Source organism: Plectropomus leopardus, chromosome 19 (genome assembly GCF_008729295.1).
Source record: "Plectropomus leopardus isolate mb chromosome 19, YSFRI_Pleo_2.0, whole genome shotgun sequence".
NCBI classification, from domain to species: domain Eukaryota; kingdom Metazoa; phylum Chordata; class Actinopteri; order Perciformes; family Serranidae; genus Plectropomus; species Plectropomus leopardus.
Genome location: NC_056481.1, coordinates 2,677,803 through 2,698,094, shown reverse-complemented (window position 1 = coordinate 2,698,094; position 20,292 = coordinate 2,677,803). Strand labels below are relative to the sequence as shown.

The 20,292-nt window shown below is 40.6% G+C and overlaps 1 protein-coding gene across 1 annotated transcript in view; it reads left to right on the top strand.

Annotated features, from left to right (window-relative positions):
• Positions 1 to 8,681: 8,681 nt before the first annotated feature.
• LOC121959247 (SRC kinase signaling inhibitor 1-like) overlaps positions 8,682 to 20,292 on the top strand; it is a 102,046-nt gene continuing 90,435 nt past the window's right edge. The window contains 1 exon segment of the mRNA XM_042508473.1: positions 8,682 to 8,802. The gene's annotated coding sequence lies outside the window, so the exon portion shown is untranslated.

The window sequence follows — 20,292 nt, the reverse complement described above, 5'->3', positions numbered from 1 at the left end:
GTTGCTCATTGCCTTCTCCTTGTGATTTTGCAAGAACTCAAGCCAATTTGTTTCAAAGAGTTCAAGACTCCTCTGAAGCAGGTCTCTCTGCACATATTCTCCTGTATTTTTCCATGAGCTTGTTTGGCTCTGTAAAAGAAATCTCTGGATGACTTTCTTTGTTGTGCTACATAAAAGCACGGACTGATTTGTCCCACAGAAGACATCCCCGAAAACGGCCTTTGTAGCAGCTTTTAAGATACCATAGTGGAGGCATTTACAATTGTCATGGGGTTGTGGATTTTGCAGTGTGTGTGTGTGTGTGTGTGTGTGTGTGTGTGTGTGTGTGAGAGTGAGAGAGAGAGAGAGAGAGAGAGAGATTACTTCAAGGTCTTCTGCTTCCATCACATATTCTGGCATTTCTAGTGCAGTGGGAAATACATCCAGAGTCTAATTTGACAACTTTCCCTGAAAGACCGAATCACAGATATTCATCTCCACGTTTTTTTTTTCTCGTACAGCTGTAACGTTTTGTCCTTGATAAGGGACTGCTATTTCAGTGACATCTCTGGTAGAGAACGGCCTATCAGATGGCATTACTGTCACAGATGAGGGCACAAAGAGCAGAGAGGAGCCGGCGCTGTCGCAGGTAAACATTCCTGTGGCAGCGCAGAGAGGCCGGAGGATGAGGAGAGTACCTCTCGCTTTGTTGTTGTTCTGGTGAGAGAAATTCATCATGTGAAGCAGATTCATCACTGTAAGATCTGCAGGCACAGAACCGCACGCTGTTTCACATATTTCACATGCTGGATGCGTACCCTGATCAGCCCTGACTTCACCGGGGATATCAAGTCTTATTTGCTCAAACCGCGGCATTATATGGCGAAGACGGGGACTCCAGTTTGTCACTTGAAATCCCAAACAAATTGACTTTAGTGGTGACATTGAATCTGGATTTGTGGACTAATAAGTTTCTATAAAACGCCTCTACCTGGCAGACATCACGGAGAATGATAATAGTGAGAACATAACGTGGTGTTAAGGAGTAATACCGGGCTGAGAGCAGAGTTTCACCGCCTTCTCTTGTTGAATGTTTCTGTGCCACCTCCTCTGGTGTGACACACCCTGGAGTACGCATCTGCATCACTGCAGCAAAAGTGAGAAGTTTCCACTGAAGGTCAGAAAAAAACAAGATTTCAGCTGCTTTTTAGCTCTGGTGACATGGCTCTGTGGATGGCTCTGTGTGTCAGTCCTCCACTTTGGCCCAGACTGAAAACTACTGAATAAAATTAGCTGTGTTATTTGGAACGAACATTTATGATCCCCAAAAGATGAATCCTGTGACTTTAGTGATCCTCTGACTTTTCATCTAACGCCATCATCTGGTCATTTTAATTTTTGCAATACTTTGCTTTATGAATACCTGCAAAACTATTTCCATCAGCCTCATCTGTAATTTTTTTTAGTGCCAGTTAACAAATGCCATCATATGGTGAACATGCGTAACATGATTCCTGCGTAACAGCCCAGTCACCTGAAGAAAAGGTTTGCATTGTACTTTTCTGCAACCACAAATGTGTTACATTTGCACTTTAATATGTATCATATCAACATTTCTGTCCCCCATGTATTTTTCGGGTATAACTTCATTTTAGAATTTGAGTCTTGGGGTGGATAATTGATCTGTAGAGCGGGTCAGAGGTGATCAGATCGATTGATGACAGCAGCAGCAGGTGAAGAGGGTTAGCTTTAGGTCGGATTAACTTTTAGGGGCCGTTTACATGGCAGCGGTTCTTGTATGAAATATTTAAATTTTTTTGCCATTTGGCCTTTTGTTTACATGACAATGGTGTTTTGGGGACCTGAAAACACAAACTTTTGATACAAGGTTCTAGAGTTTGATCTTTTTAAAACGCCACTCCCTCTGTCTCTTTCTGACGCTCTTGTGAGAACGGTGATGTCATGACCGCACTTTACGCATTACGTTTCAGACAAATAGCCGCACACAAGTAGGAGGACAACGATAACAACAGTGGCGGACTACCGATCTGTGTTTGTGCTGCTTGCTCTACTGAGTTTATTAACACTCCTCCAGCAAAGTTTGTGCGTTTGCCATCCACAGAAGAACACCAGGCGCCTTTATGGGCAGGCGCGTGGTGTTCTTCTGTGGTGTTTTATTCTATTTGTTGCACATCATGTGACCTATAAAAGTGAAATAGTGTGCCCATTGCAGTTTTGTGAAATTTATGTTTTTTCGCCTGAAATACCACCTCATGTGAGCGTTACAACTTTTTTTGGCAATAAATAGCAGTTTTTTCAAAACTGATGTTTCCATTAGGTGAATTTTATATTCGCAGTTTCAATTTGTGCAATTTGAGGGCTTTATGGAAACCTTCTGTCACTTTCCACCCCACTGCTCAGTCACAGTGGAGGTGGGTCGAAAAAATGCCCCAAAGACCATCACCAACCAACACGTCCACCTACATGTACAAGTGCTGAACAACAACAGAGGAGAAATAACACTGAACCCAAATATATCCCGAGGGTCTGTCCTCTCTCCCTGCGTGCTTCAGCTTTCCACCTTAGGCCGACATTTTAACTTCCGTATATATTTCACATTACAACCAGACGCATCCTGATGACTCAGCTGAAAAAATGCTGCATCTCTAAAGAGCTCTAGAGAGCCCTGAAAAACCAATATCGGGAAAAATCATGCAATTTCGAATTTGGCTGGACAATCACATATCGCCCAACCGAATAGAAGAAAATCTGGAGCATTATTTACCCGACTGTTAGCATTAATTTAAAACCCTTGTATTTATTCTGGTTCACATTTTGTGCCTTCAAGCTTCACACATCCGAGCGTGGCTGCATCGTGTGTTTGCCGGCTGTGTTTCTGCATGTGCTCAGTGACAGCTCTGATCTCCCTCCTGCTCTTTGTTATCTCATGAGCCGGGGTGACAGCTCTGACACGTGTCTTCTGGAAAAGCAAACATAACAGACGCAGCCCGACCGCACTGATGACTAAATTACAGTGAACAGCATTTAACAAGCTCCTCAATTGCTGATTATAGAGAATGGTCCTCCTGAAACCCCCGATCAGACGCTCAAATGAAAAGCTCCTGTCTGCTGGAATAATGGGGGATCCGAAATGAGGAGAGAGGGGGCGATGGATGAACAGGAGGAGGAAGTTATTGTATTAGTGTTGCAGGACTGGGAAATATAGAAATTTATCAGGATATAAATGAATTCAATATTTCCGTTGATTTTTTTAAACTTGAAATTCCCCGGTTGTAGATTCCAGGAATGATTAGTCAGTTTTGAAGCAATAATGTTGACCGTTCCCTCGTTACAGCTCCTTGCGTCTGAGGATTTGATGCTTTTCTTTGTTAATCTGTCAAAAAATATCAACTGTCATTTGGTTTTGTACTGTTGGTTGCACCTAGCAATTCAATTATATAAAATGCCCATTTCATTCTATTTTATGACATTTTAACGGCCAAATAAACCAACCAGTAAATCAAGAAAACAATCAGCAGATAGATTGATAGTGAAAATAGTCAGTTGCAGCCTTTCAGCTAATAATTTATACCAAAATAAACAGAAATCCTGTCTGTTTGGATCAATTACGTCCATCCACATGCGTCCCTTATTTCATGCTCCTTACATCAGCATGATGTCTTTTTGTACTAAAAAAGCCGCAGTGTGTGAGTGTTTGAGGTTGTAACTCTGTGAGGAGCAGATAGTAACGCTTCAGTTTATTGCTGTTGTTTCTCCGAGTGTCTCTGTGTTTGTTCCACTGGATGAGTTTCACTGCTGGTGTGAGGCTGTAAGCGCCGCCATGCTTTATTAGACGGCGATGCTTCAGGTAATAAACCGAGTATGTGGTGTTTCACACTGTTTGTACAGTTTTCGTACAAACAGTGTGAAACGGAGTTAACAATAGACAGAACATTACATCTTCTTTTTGCCAAAATAGAAACCATATACATGTTAAGACTTTTTTCACTTTTTAGGATGTGTTTTTGCAGAAGTTCCCTGAGAGATCACTTATCTCCCGTCTTTCTATCAGTGGTGAAATCTAACGTATTACATTACCTCAAGTACTGTACTTAAGTGCAACTTTGAGGTACTTGTACTTGATTATTTATGGATCTCTTTATATCTACTCCAAAACATTTTCGAGGTAAATATCGTACTTTTTACTTCACTATATTTATTTGACAACTTTTATATTTTTTTTAATGGCGGTATGTGTAAAAGATATGACAACAGCTGAGAAGGAAAGCACATGTGCAAGCTAGGTTTTGACTGTATCACAGTATTTCAATATACCAGGGTATTAAAAAATCCCAATGGTATATATACTGTCAAAAATACAGACGTTCATCTTTCGTTGAACCTTACACCGTAGAGGCTGTGTGTAGTGCACATCACTGCCACAAGATGTCAGTCTGGTATAAAAAAAAAAGCAGCTCAGCTGACAAACATGGTGGCTGCCAGTGGTAAGGATAATGTGACCGGACTGCAAACAGCCGGCCCACAACAGTAGAGAGAGACTGCTGGGAAAACAGCATATTTTCACATCTTACTTATTAGGATTCATGTTGACCAGTGTAGAGTTGACGATTGTTGGGACAGCAGACTTACTAACTAGACAAATAACAAGACTAAGATGGTGTTGTTGAGTTTTACTTTGTTTCTGTCAAGTTTGAATGAGGTGTGTTAAACTATGAGTTAACAAGGCAATTAAGCTAGCTTTAGTTTGATGAAAGAAATAAACTTGAATGAACGCAATGATTGCACAGCTTCATAAATTAGTGGTTTGCTTTTAATTGCGGAAATGCTGCGAGTTGCAGCAGTTCAGCAAGGCAGCTGTCACGCACCACTCATGCATGAATGTGGCGACGGCGTAAAAATATTACCCTCCTTTACTTTTGTGAGTTTCTTGCTTACGTATTTGAATAAAAAAGCTAAGAAACCTTGTGAAACATAACAAATTCTCTTGCTGTAGGTTGGTGGGGTGGCGTCACACACAAATATAATTCGGGGAAACTTTAGGAAGGTTTGAAGGTATGAACCACCTGAGCCTAGCATATACCCAGCTGAGGTTCTCCATTTGGTTGCATTTTTTTCTCTAAAACAGCAGATAAGCAAATTTACATGATGAACATCAGTTTTCATACTATGGTATATGGCTGCAACCTAGAAACACTGCAAGACTTTGAACCTATAATACAGATTTCCCTATAATGAACATTTGATTTTTGGATCACTGGAGTGAATATTGATGTGACGACATGAATCATTTCGTGTTATTTGTGGTGTTGAGAGAAGCAGATTTAAGAGGAACATGTATCTAAGTGCGTGAGAGAAAAGATGCCTATTATAAGAGAGCACAATATAATCAGCAAACTGTTTTTTGGTCGTACTTTTCCGTCTCTTTCACTCATCTTGCTTCATGTCTTACACACACACACACACACACAAACACACACACATACACACACACACACACACACACACACACACACACACACACACAGGCTGCAGGATTTCATCTCTGTGCAGCTTTCCTCAGCAGCCTTGGAGAATGATTTCATTGGGATGACAAGTGTGCCTCTCCCTCCATATTTCTGCCACCCGGGCCCCTAGCCTGGATCCAAAGGCAGTCTGCAACAATAAAGGCTGTGTGTTTTTTTTGTGCCTCTCCCTTTCTTCTATCTCCGTCTATCCAATCTGATTTTAGCTGTGCTGAAAGTAGCATTTTCTTCCTATCACAACATCGCTAATGCTTACTTTCCTTCTCCTCTCCTGCCTCTCCATCCTTCATTCCTCTCCGTCCACTAAGCAGAAAATGGGTCCGGTCGCCGTTGCGGGCTATTATCTGCGCCAGCTATCTATCTTGATAATTGACTAGTGGGGGTAAATGTGACGGTGATCGGTGTGACGCTAATACATTCTGCCAATTTGACACGCTCATAATCCGCCGGGCTCGCGTTTTCCACCCCGCAGCCATCCCGGTGGAGGCGAGCGAGGGGTTTGACGTGTCGGGAGCAGTGTAGCGTCGTGGATCCACACAGCAGAGGCCGAGTGTGTGGGTGGGGAGAAACACTCGGTCTAAATTAGGAATCGGGAGCGTTTGAGTGGGCACGGAGAAGGAGGAAATTGGTCTAAACATGCACAGATGCGCGTTATAGAAGCCGACGCGTGCAGATGGATATAGCTGTCACAGTTTGGGTATGAGAGCCAAGCTGGAGGAAATAAACACATCTTAACATCACAACCAATTTGTTCTGTATACTGCTGATTGCTCTCGCAGCAGTGAATCGCTGTGAGAGTGAATGACATGAATAGGAGGCATACTGTATATCCGGAGCACGAGTAGTGATGTCTTCATCTAATTCCACCTGGCATGACATCCTTATTTGGCACCAGGAACAAAATGACATCCTGGTGTATTTATCCGTAAACACCTGAAGACATTTAAGCTTTGGTGTGTAGGTATTTGACTTATGTTGCACCTCCGAAACAATGCAGGGCGATGGGGATTTGTTTGTGCCGCAAACATCATTGATAGGTGACTTCATGACATTAAGTCAGTTAATTGTTTTAGCCATAGACTGCATGCAAATGACAGGGGGGCCATTTCTGCAAATGACAGGGGGCCAGGGGCCTGTCGCAGCAGCCCCATACATGTTTTAGGATTTTGGACATTTCTAGGATATCAGGACGTTTCTAGGATTTTAGGACATTTAAGGATTTCAGGATGCTTTTTAGGATTGAAGGACATTTGTAGGATTTCAAGACGCTGTTAGGATTTTAGCACATTTCTGAGATTTTAGGGCATTCTAGGATTTTATTATGTAGGATTTTAGGACATTACAGGATTTTAGGATGTTTTAGGATTACAGGATGTTTCTAGGATTTTTGGACATTTCTCCGATTTTAGGACCTTTCTAAGATTTTAGGATGTTTTCTAGGATTTTAGGACATTTTGAAAATTTTAGGACATTCCTTAGATTTTCATATGTAGCTACGATTTTAGAACATTCCTCACATATTAGGATGTTTCGAGGAGTTTAGGATGTTTCTAAGCTTGTAGGAAATTTCTTTTATTAAGTACATTTTTAGGATTTTGGGACATTTCTTGGATGTTGGGATGTTAGCAGTTTAGCTAGGACCTCTGTCAGGGGATCCTCCACTGGCACAATCTCTGTTTTAATGCTGTTTTATACACTATGGCACCTTATGTATACTGAAAGTACCAAAACAATCCCCAGTGTGAAGCGCTTTATTTTTATTGTGAATTAGAATATGGTCGAGGGGGCCAGATTTGGGCCGCAGGCCTCAAGTTGATTATCAGTGGTAGTAAATAATGGATGTAGCTACCGTGATATCACCTATTGGTTTGTGTTTTTGAAGCCCTAAGTTTGTTTTTTTTGACCGTTACCATCTTGGATCTTTTTTTGCCGGAGGGCGTTATGTGTTTGGCCTCCAAGAAAACTGGCCTGAGAGCACGGCCCACTTCCTTGGGGCCTGGATGTAGTGCACATATGACGAGCACGTTTTGAGGGTTATGTAACCACGGCCAAACATCCAGACAAAGTGCAAGATACAAATCTGTGCAAGCCAAAGTGCAAAATCCCTTAAAGGCATGTAGCACCGCTGTGGGCAGTTCATCTCGGGGTCCTCAGAACTGTTTGGTCTGAAAACACCTCAAGAGGAATATAAAACTATAAAACATTTACAAATTTGAAACTGTGAGCCTTTCAGTTTTACTATTTTTGCTTCAAAACTTACCTAAATGATTAATTGATTGGCAAAATTGCTGACCAGACCAAGTATACATCAAAAATAGTGTGGACAGGGGTGTCAAATTACTTTAGGTTGTAATGTTTACCTCAAAAACAATGCATTTTTGTAATTCGTGTGACCCTTTCAACATGCAAACACTGAAAAACAGCAGTTTGAATACATTATAAGGTAACAAGCACATCATGAAAGCTCCGTCAGAAGTACAGAGAGACACTGAATCACAGCCTCCTCAAACATGCTGCACACAGCCCGCGTTAATATCTTGCCAGACATTTCCAGATGGAATAAAGGATAGTCTGAGTCACTAACAACATTTGCATAGTGCATCTCAAAGTGTTGCCAGAAACGGGTACACGAAACTTCAAATGCATCTGAAGCCTTTGCACAAACAAGCCCGGCTCCAAACACTGTGTCAGCGGCGGAATGACACCGAGGTATTATCGCGTCCTAAGTGCTTGTATAAACAATAAACATGCATGTCTAAATAGCACAGCTGGAGTGACGGCGTAATCAGAAGCCACTGCGACACAAACGAGCGCGGCATCGTTAGGGGGAAAAAAAGGGGGAAAAGGCGTGATAGAGTTGTAGCAGTCATTAAGGGCAAGACTGCTCTCTGCATTTCTGGCTTATCTACTGCAAGGTGGAAGCATGGGGAGGGTAATTCTGCTCGGGGCTCATGTGCAAAGCCGAGATACAGAACAAGAGGAGAGTGGAGGGAGAGAGGGAGAGATAGAGCTGGTTCATTTGCAGCTCGTCCCCGTAGACTGTGGAAAGGATTATACTCACAGAGAGAGAGAGGGAGAGGGAGAGAGGGAGGGAGATGCACAGCTCTGTCTTAGCACACACTGAGTACCCTGCCTCCAATCTTCTCCACTGCACTGTGCACTCTCAAACAGCACTCATCCTCTCTCTCCGTCCTCCACACACACACATGTGCAGACACAAACACACCATGTAGAATCTCGGCCAGAGGGGGACACCAACCTGCACAGGACCGCGAGCCAGGTACCGTTCATTCATTCCTTTCTGCTCACATTTTGCAGCAGCAGATTTTTTTCGGGGGGTTTGTCGCCGTGTAGTGATCCAGCCACTCACTCTCTCTCTCTCTCTGCAGAAGACTCTTGCAGGCTGGCTGCATGCACCAAGATTATCCGGCTTCTTCTTTTTGCATAGCCCCAAGAGAACCAAAAAAAAAAGAGAGAGATAGCAGAGAGGGAGAGGAGCCAGAGAGGAGAGGGATGAAAGGACAGAGAAGACAAAAGCCAAACTAAGCAGTGTTTTCTCATGTAGGGCAGAGAAAAGTGTGCAGCGGGCAGCCAGCTAACCTGGGCTGACCTTCATGACTTGGAGCAACAGTATGTGGGACTCTGTCCAAAAAAGACTTCTTATCAAAACTTGTGCTTAAAAGGCACATTTAGCCCCCATTCTAACTCTTATTATCAGAGCCAGACCAATTTTTAGGGCCAGTGCTGATATTAGAGAAGAAAAAAATCCTGATATAGATATATCGGTCAGTCTATTGGTTAGATTTACGGTTTTTCAAGTCGAGTGCAGTGAACTTCTATTGGTTTGATTTTATGCAAACCGGCTGAACTGGCATTTTCCATAATGTCAGATTCTGCAGCCTACCACAGAGCAGAGAAAGGTTAACCAACTTAAAATAATCACTTTAACTGGTAACACATAATTTAATTTTTTCAATTTTGAAGCAGCTGTGTTAATCAAACTTAATAACTTGATTAGTAAAAAACTTCTGTGTAACAGATTGAAGTAATTATTTTAAGTGTGCTAACAATTCTCTTGTTTTAAGTGTAAATCAAAGTCAAATTTCAGTAGTAATAAGCAATATGACAGCGTGATTAATAGAGCTGGGTAGATTTCCGGTTTTGCCAGTCTGGTCTGGTTTAATTTAATGCAAACCAGCTGAACCGGCATTTGCCATAATGTGTCATTCTGACAATTATAAAAGTATTTCTGCTGTGCTGGAACGTCACTACTTTGCAGATTGGGTATCATTGAAATTTCCCGCTCGTAATTCCATCTTTGGACGGCCATTTATGTGCACGTAACTGATATGTCGGTCGCGCTCTACTTATTATCTGTCTCTGTCTCTGTCTCTGTCTCTAGGTGGGTTTCCATTACAGATTTGCACAAAACTTAAGCAATATTTTCAAAATGTCGATAAAATCCAATTGCGTGTTGACTGCGTATTCATTGAGTGATGTTGTGGGACTTCTCCTCTTGTGAAAACTTTCCCAGTAACCATGGCGATGAATGTTCAAAACATTAGCAACTTTATTACTATTGCACCCTCCGCACTAGCCATCATTATTTCCAATCCAAGGCCACGTAGGCGTGTTATAGAGCCATAATGGAAAGGGCGAGCCCCTTATACGTGGGAGTGGCAGCGTATGAGGGATTTCTGGGAGATGTAGTCCACGATTTCACAGAGGAATTGTGGGTTCAAAACTTTCTCAGAGTTATGTGATGCAATAACAGCTCTTGTAGCTCCTGCTGCATCATGAGGGAGCCAGTTCTTACTGACAGGCACACAGACACAGCATCATGTGACCTCACAGCATCATGTGACCTCATAGCATCATGTGACCTAGAAAAGACTAAAAAGGGTTTTCATTGCTGTTTTGCGAAATATGGCTTTTTAGAATTGCCTGAAATACCACCTCATGTGAGCGCAAAAACTTTTTGATGATAAATGGGAGTTCTTTTGCCTTCAACATGTTTCCATTTGATGTATTGTATATTCACAATTTAAATTTTCGGAATTTGAGGGTTAATGGAAACCCGCCTTCTCTCTCTCTCTCTCTCTCTCTGGGGAAGTATTAATAATTATACGTGGTGAACATGCTCTGGGGACTTGCTGCAGTTGGTCGGACATGTGAGCTGATTATCGCTTCTTGTGGGATTCATTTGTGTTTGTCAGCGTGCACGTGGAAAATCAGTGTCTGTTTATAACACCTGCCTCACTCTCATCTGACGGAGTGGTGTTTTTTTTACAAGGTGTGTCAAGTTTGTACACGAAACCCTCGTGAGAGCTCTGACTCCCAATCAATTCCAGGCTTTTTTGAAGTGTACCACTGTTTTTTTTTCATTCTGGTGGATCCAGTGAGTCACAATCTGGGGCTTGAGAATTCACTTTGATGCTGGTGTGATATCAGTTTGTACATCTCCAGGCTGCAGGGGCCTTCCTCCTTTCTGGAAATCTGTTGGAATGAAGTTGCGCCGGCCCGGAGAGGAAAAGCAAAGCGGCTCCGAATTGAAGTTTTTAATCTGAGTCATTGCTGACGTTTTCCCCCTCTGAGTTCTTTGATCTGGCTCTCGCCAAAGAGTCAGGGCCGTCTGACAAATAGCTTCAAGACCAGAAACGAATCCTACTTTTCTGAAGGAGCCTTTAAAACAACCGCAATGTTGTTTTGTGTTTGCTGTTTGTTACATAAGTCTTTATGATTAAATCACCGCCCCGGTTGCCTTCATAGTCCTGCCAAAAAAATCTGTTGTGTAATTTTCTTCTAAACTGTCAGATATCTTAATGATAATGGCTCCTGTGTAAATGTGGATCGGCAGTGTACTATAAAGAGTTATTAGTCTGGTGTGAAACTGACCATAAACCTGCAGCTACACGCCTCAGGTTGCTTAGAAACCATCAATATAGCATCATTAATTTGATATTAAACAAAATGCTGACCACATAAACTCTCAATCATCTTTTCAAAGTGAGAATCCCAGTTGCTTTAATGGGACTTGATCAGTGGTGCAGACAATCTTATGAAAAGCAAACCAGATAAAAACACATTGTGCTGTCACAGCTGCTGAATATGTTGTTTTTCATGTGGAATGCCCAAAATATGAATTTAAAGGAGGGGTCGGGGCCGATACTGATCATTAGTAGTTAATGAGACAGATAACCGATATTTGAAGCCGAAAAATGAAAATCTTTTTGTAAATATAAAGAATTTGGAATACGACAAACTGCACAGAGGATTTCACATTAGGCAGGTTTCAGTTACAGATTTGCACAAAACGTAAGTGATATTTTCAAAATGTTGATAAAACACAGCGAGATGAGTGATGAGGCTTCTCCTCTGGTGAGAACATCCCAGTAACCATGGCGATGGATGTTCAAAACATCAGCAGCTTTATTTCTATTGCAGCCACCGCACTAGCCGTCATTATTTCCAATCCAAGGCCACATAGGCGTGTTATGTATCCATAACCACATATGAGGAATTTTTGGGAGCTTATAGTCCAGGATTTCACAGAGGAATTTTGGATTCAAAACTTTCTCAGAGTTATGTGATGCAATAACAGCTCTTGTAGCTCCTGCTGCATCATGAGGGAGCCAGTTCCTACTGACAAGCTCATAGAAACCGACATAGAAAAGACAAAAAAATGTTTCCATTGCAGTTTTGTGAAATATGGCTTTTTTTAATGGCCTGAAATACCTCCTCATGCAGGCGTAAAAACCTTTTTATATAATGGGACCTATTTTATCTTTTTTATAACCCATTTATATAAACAATTTCAATTTGCGCAATTTGAGGGTTAATGGAAACCTGCATAGTGTAGTTTATTTAGACTCAATAGCACATACACCTTCCAGTTGCGACACGAGCACCAAATGTGAATTAATCTGCCTCTGAAGATAGTCCTCAATGAATTCACTATGTAGCTGAGTTTTAGTAACATTTCTTAAAAACTACAGAGACCAGCCGTTTCAGGAAATATATCTGTGAGCTGCTTTTATAGATTTTCAGAAGGAACCGGTGTCCTTTGGGACTTAGATTCACAGACTGCAGGGGATTCAACGTATTGACAGACATGTTGCTTTTGGCCTTTTTTTTGGGCTTTGCTGACAAGAAAAAAAATAGAAAAAAACAGTTTCATCCTTAAAAGAGAAAAAGAAAAAAGGAAACGACACGGTTAACACTCACTCACCCTGCAGTTTGATTTCCCTGTGGGTGCTCACAATTACCCGAGCTCCAAACACCCACGTAAATCGGCGCCTTTGAATGCAACGCTGCGAAAAGATACTAAAACGTATCCCCGAGTATACTGTGCACATCTGGCTGTTTGCATTCAGCAGTTTCCAGTTTCCTTTGCAGGAAGACATGAAGGAGAAGGAAAATGTGCCGTGGGAACACGACCCTCCGAGCCACCAGGGCGCGGCCTCCTGTTAACTGTATTGTGATTGTGTGTTTGCCCCCCCAGAGGGAGGCTGACCTACAACAGACAGTAGTATCAGCTCTGGCTCGCAGCCCACTGAGCTGTCAGCCTCACATGCCAAGCTAAGAGGAGACGGGGGACACGAACAGTACGGAGGAGATCAGGGATAACAAGCAGAGACTGGAGGTAGACTGCAGTCTGTCTCAGTCTGCCTCCATTAGTGCTGCTGGAAGGAGCCGGTGAGGCGCTGAACTGAATCATTCTGTGGGTTTGAGACGGTGAAGTGAGAGCGCTTTACAACTCATGTATAAAACAGTAAAGTTTTCCCGTCATGTCGCTGCTATTAGAGAGTCTGTGCATGAGCAGATTTAAAGGGAGAGTTTGGGTATTTTGAAGTGTGTTGTACTTAATCCACAGACAGTAAATCACACACAGGAGATGTCAGTTGGCCTGGTTGCAGAGGCAGACAGGAGTCTGACACAGATGCTAAATTTCTTTAAAAAAAAATATCAGTTGAAGTGTACGATGTCTTTATAATATTTTTCCTGCTTTAGCTTCAGTGTCCAAAATAACTTTTTGACTCACTGGTCAGACTCACTGTTGGATGAAAAAAATCCACAGCTGAGCTTGAGCTGCTCAATTATGCCAAAAATTATAATCACAATTATTTTGGTCAATAATGAAATCGCAATTATTTACCACGATTACTCATTGACTTTGTAAACATGTTGTATTTATTGAACATAAAAAACATTTACACACAGTTAAACTTTGATTTCCCCTAATACTTTTCCCATTTAGCTGCTTTTAATTCTTTAATTTAATAATTATTGAGCTGTTTTGTATAATGTGTCCTTAACTGATGACTGCGGTGTGGATCGATGAGGTCGTCCTTTTTTACTTTTCTTTTTTTAATTATTTGGTCACAAAGTGTTTAAACTTAAGATGATTCAAAATATGTGACGTGTTGCCATGTGATGCAGTCATCACCATGTTGCAAATCGTGCATTTTATTCTTTTTTTGTAATTTGTTTTGCCTAATTTGCTCACTAAATGCTGTCGCTCTTCTTCCGTCATCTTTCCTCGCACTGATACAACTCGTCTCGTTGGTAGTATCGGACGTTGAGCTCAGGCTGAGGGAAGCAGGAGCGAAAAATGTGCATGCACGTGGCTTTCAGGGCACGAGACAAAATAAGGGTGCACTTGCAAGACGGAATGTGGAAAAATAATCATTTTTTTCTTAATTATATTGATTTTGTAATTGTTGGAGCAAACATTGACATTGAAATCAAAATGCTATTAATTGCACAGCCCTAGGCCAATCATATTTTTTCTTTTTTTCTTCTTCTAATTTTCTTTTTCTTTGCGACTTTTAAAACCACAGCTTCAGAAATATAGGAAAAATGTTTTATAATACTTACAGTTATGCTCGTGTAATGTCGACATAGCACAATTAGGGAGGAATTAAGAAATGAGAATTAAGGATGATTGCATTACTTTTCTTTGTCCTACTTTTGTATCTTTAACATTATTTTGTTAGAAGAAAAAGAAAATAAATTACATGGCCAAATATATTTTCTTTACACATACATGTATATATGCATACATATATGTGTATATATTTCACAGTGCGGAGGTGTGTTAGGTAACCATGTGATATAAGGAGCACGAATGCACTTATAGGGCGGGCGGTTGGGAAGGTGGTTGGGTCCCACAGACTGACTTTTGTTCGTGCTGTTTCGTGAACATGTGGACCGTGCCGCGTCGTCCTACCACACGTGCATTTGTTGACATCACCGTAGCGTCATAGCTTGACGTGACAAGAATAAGTGCAGGGTTAAAGGTTGATGGTCAATGACCGACAGTCAGCATGTGGTGGGGCCGTGTTGCTTTTGTATATAACACGCTGACTATAAATACGTACCTCATACGACCCAACTTGAAAGCGTCTCTCCCTGTGAGGAAATAGTTGTGTTGGATACACTGTGCCATTACACATCAGCTGGGTCACAGTGCGCGGGTTTAAAACGACTCCCCTGCACTTCATGTGGGCTGACAGATGAAAGGTTTCTGAAATGCCAGGTAGAGAAACGTCCCCGCTAAGTGTTGGAATGAGTTTTTTGGATATCAGGGCTCACAGTTATTGCTGGATTTGTGTATTATTTGTATAAGCGGCTGGCACTTATGGTGCTGGGATTTCACTATCAGCGAGGCAACTTGAAGCTTTGAAATTCTGAAATATGCATATACAAACAGGCAGACACACAGCGCTTTGAAACTGCCTCCTCAGCCGAGCGGATTTCCCTCCTGCTTCACTTTTCCTCAGAGCACATCAGTCTTGTTAATTGCCTGGCCCACTCCATTTTTACCACACCAGTTGACTTATGACCACTGATGTAACATGCTGCCAGTTAGGAGGACACTAATCTGCAAATCATGCTAGCACACCATCTGCAGGAGAAGCATATTTTTAGGCAGAATGCCGGCGAAGGACCAGTTTCAGTGAATTATTTTGATTAAGAACACCATCTGTTTCATAAACTACTTTTTTTTTTTTTACACAGAGTTGACCTTGCACCAGCTGGTTGACTTAAGATGAATAAAAAAAGAAATTTAAATATGTATTTTTCTGCCTTTTTTGAAAGCAGGCAGGCCACCAGATACCACATCTTTCAGATTATCATAATTGTAAGTGCATGCTTTGGTGTTTGACTCTGTTTCTTCCTCTGGTCAAGACCATTTAAAGGAATATTCCACAGTTTTGGCATTGCTCTCTTGTAACATTGAGTATGTTTACAAGTGCAAAAAACAGTCTGGTTTTTGCCCTTATTATGAAAACAATAATATTCTTACTAAGCTGTTTATATGGCTAATGAAAATGAATATTCCACTAACACTTATGTTTCTTTTTTCTTTTTCTTTTTTATATTTTCTCTCATTTTTGAATGTATATTTTATTCTATTTTGTGCGTATTTGTTGTGTGTGAAGCACATTTAACTTACATTGTATGAAATGTGCAGTATAAATGATGTTGACTTGACATGCGGTCGTGCATATTCTGATTAATGTGCACTAACACGTTGTTTTTCACGTCAAAATATGGAAAAGTGGAACAGTTGAAGCCGCTAGTTATTTTGCATCTTTGCATAAAAGTTTCTGGTGGACTTGTTGGACTCTTTGCTTCCTTCACCTTCTTGCTTGCAGTGCAATGTCTGTTTTCAGGGGCTGCTGCAATACTTACAGTCGACCGTTGTGACTGTATTGATATTTTTTTTGTTTGTTTGTTTGTTTGTTTGTGTCTTCATTGTGTCTGTTGGATGTGCATCGCTGTCTGGAGCGTGCTGAGTTTGCAGTTTTTGTGCTGCATTGTGGCCTGAGACAAATTTCCCTCCGGGGACAAAGTTTATCTCGATCTTGATCTTGAAAAGCTCGGTGCTATGACATTTGTGCCAATCCAAAAACCTTTCATGAAGTTTAACCCTTTGAAACCTGAATCACCATTAGTGTTATTGTGTTGCATTCAGATGCCTTCCACAAGTATTTAAACCTTTGAAATTTGAGCACATTGGTTTCTTTATTTTATTTTCATTAGAAAACTTGGAAAATAAGGCAGTAGTTTCTTTGATGTGAAATGTCCAGCAAATTGCAAAAAGTCTTTAAAAGTGACGAGAAAATTAACTGAAAATTAGCCAACGAAAGGAGAGAGCAAGAGAAATAAAAAATCATCAGAAAAAATATCAAATAACCATAGAAAAATATCAAGAAAACTAAATTTAGAATTAATATAATTATATTCAAAATAAGTTTACAGAAAAAAATATATAATAATTATTTTATTTTAATTTAGCACTTTATGTCCTGACTTTTGGTACTTTTTAAACATATATACATGCACATTAGATTTCGAATATATTCCAAAATAAAGCATTTTCTGACTAAGACATGCTGGATATGCTGGCATTATTCAGGTTTTATTAACGTTCTTTGGACATTAAACACTTTTGGACTTTACATCTTAACTGGAGTTTTGACTGCAGTTCGTGACTCAGCCCACATTTTTGGTCAGAAGGAGAAATACACCAATATTAACCCTTTGAAACGGGCAAAGTGGCTTGAGATCTTTCAAAAACAAGGAAGAAGGAAATGAGAGCAACCTTAAAAAGAAATGAGACAGAAATTAGACAAGAAAATTACCTGCAAATTTGAAGAAAACAAATAAACAAAACCTCCCAAAAAAAGCAAAGAAAGATAGAAACAAATGAAATTGCCCGAAAAAAAATCTTAAAAATCATAATAAATCTTTGAAAATATTTTAAATATATAATTAGGATAATTCAAAATACATTTCTCTTGAATTTTTCACCAATCTTAAAAAAAAAAATCTAAATCTACGAAAACCAATTTGTGGGACATTTCTTTCTTCCCAACACTTATGAAAGGTGTCTGAATGCAGCACAAGAAAAGTGATGACGATCCATAAATCATGATAACTTTGGATATCAGCAAGTTTTTGGATGTTCACAAATATTGCAACACCTGCCTTTTCAAGAAGGTGGTTGAGTGCAGTTTTGATGGCAGGACTTTGACCTGTCACAGAGTATTTCTACACTGTAGTATTGCTATTATTACTAAAATAAAAGATCTGAGTACTTCCCCCATCACTGTCAAGAAGTTTGACAGTTTTTTTTTGGATTTCCCTGCGTACAAGCATTTTCTCCGACTGCCTGTCACTCTTCTCAGATAGTGGAAACCTCATTTTAAAAAGGGAAACTCTTCAGTATTAATATATGCAACAGAAAACATTTGAGCCATAACTGGGGCAGCCGTGAGTCTTTGAAATCTGACGAGCATGATTCATTTATAAAATAAATACTGGGACAGAACATCAGCATCCAGGTGTACGAACATCAGTGACGGAGCCAAATTACCGCCGTAACAAAGACCAAGTGAAATATAACAGTTGCTTTAAGTATTTAGGTAGAGCGAACCCCTCAGGGTCTCTTTCCAGACACAACACGACGCGTCGGCATGAAAGTGGTCGTTCTGCAGACGGGTTCAGGGAGGTGAAGTATTGATTTGTTCCGCAGAGAGCACTCAGTGTAACGAATGACTTAAAATGACGCAATTTGCTAATGTAGTTTGGTTTGTTTGTATACTTATTTAGGCTCTTTCATCTGAAATCAGCCTCATAAACACTGGTTATGTATTTTCAACATAAAAATAGACACTGTATATCCTCATAACAACTACAACAAAATGGTCGGGAAATGCTGTTGTAAAATACAAACTCCTTAAATTCAGTGGATCAGAATTAGGTTGAAGCTTGATTTCTGGAATAGCAACTTTAGGCTGCAAATGAAATTGTCTTTCCACTTCATCAGAGGCAGAACAAACAGCGAGACGAGCAAAAACCAAAGCTGCAGCTTTCGAGCCCAGCCTTTTGATTATCTCCGACTTGTTGTCCGAGTGTCTTGTCTGAGACTTGCACAGTGTGTGTTTTTGCCATGTGACCACCAAGCAACGAATGCCATTTAAATTCTGATTTGCAAGTCAAGAAAGTCGCAGTCGCAGATCATCAATTAAATGTTATCACCACAAATTCAGTAGTACTATAATTATAATATATATATTTGTAATATATATAATTTGTATTTTTCTACACTTATTTTGTGTCATTTTAGTTTTTTTACTTGCTTATTTTCAAAAACATATTGCAAATACTTGCACTGATCAGTTAAATGTCACATTTTTGATTAAATTTTTAACCAATGTTAATCGATTGGCGTTTGTTATCATCCCTGATTTATAGTAATTATGATTATATTATATTATATTACCTTATACAAAGAAATATGCATATTTTTTTCTGCACTTATTTTGTGTCATTTTCTTTTCTCTTTTTTGGGTTTATTTTCAGCAACATAGTGCAAATACTTTGACAGCATTGCATCAATCCCAATTTGTAGTTTTTATAATGATATATTTAAAATTATAAAACTTTTTTTGGACTTTTTTGTGTCATTTTCTTGTTTTTTCAGTTTTTTGTGCTTATTTCCAGGAACATTCGTTGTTGGGGAGGAACATCACAATTTTACACGTTGATTAAATTCTGAATAAACAACCTTATCATCAAAGGACAGCTGCCTTAAAATGATCATGTGCAGTACTTTCCACCACTGCATTTTGCCTGCAAAAAAAAACTTTCCAGATATTTTCAGTCCAGTCCATGCAGTATTTGTTTCACAGCGTTGTGACACAGCACAAAGCAGCGGCGGCAGCGGCAGCATCCAGCTGGCTGCCTCCCAGAGCCCAGTGTGAGACACTGATTAGTGGCCACTAATAGATCTCGATCCCTGACTCATCCTGTCCCACTGTTCACTCAATGATACCAATTACTCACCTTCAGGACGTGTCCTGGACTCAGACAAGCCAAAAATATCACTTTCTAATTACCACGACTTCCTCTTGGAGCTGGAATTGATGTCTGGCCTCGGACCAGCTTTTGTCCCGTCATTGGCTGAGAGGGTCGGGCAGCGATTTAGTGGTTATAACGGGGAAAAGAGGCGTGTGTATTGGCTGTGCGGTCTTCAGGGGCTGAATTTAATCATGCGTTTGTGATGGAGGGTGGCTGCTTGATAACCGCGGTCACATACCTGCACTCACACAGCCCTCGTTTCATCTGACATCCTCATCATGCAGCCTCTCATCCCGCCTTACTGGCACCGGGGACGTGCCACATCCTCACTGTTGCTATACTGATGCTTTGAGTGTCCCAGAGCCTCGTACTTGGACCAGGATGAGCTGATATGAGTGTGAAGTTTTTAAAAAAGAGTCAGATTCACTGAGCATGCAGTACAGAACCAGCACAAGACAGTTAGAGGATCAGAGCGTGAGAGGATTGAGTCTCGGCTGTCCCCGCTTCTCATGTCCTCAATTATTATTCTCTTTGAAGACGGATCATCAAATTTAAGATCTTCTCCCCGTGATGTGAGGGTGGAAAAAAAAATCTGCAGAGTGGTTTGTTCTCCAGCGACCCGGCTGGCACAAATTTCCAGAGATGACACCCAAAAGAAAGTGTCGTCATGCGCGCGAGGCGAATGTTGATACAGTGATAAATGTCAGTGCGTGCTGACCGTGTAACAGCATGAGCGGTGGATAAATGTCACACGGATGCATCACGTGGGATTATTTGTGCTAAAAATGTACCTGGCTTTATTAAAGCCCTCGTTTTCTCATTTCATTCTGCGTTTAAGTGGACGCACACACACAAATACAGACAGGAAACTTTGACTAATAGCTCTCTATTTCCTGCT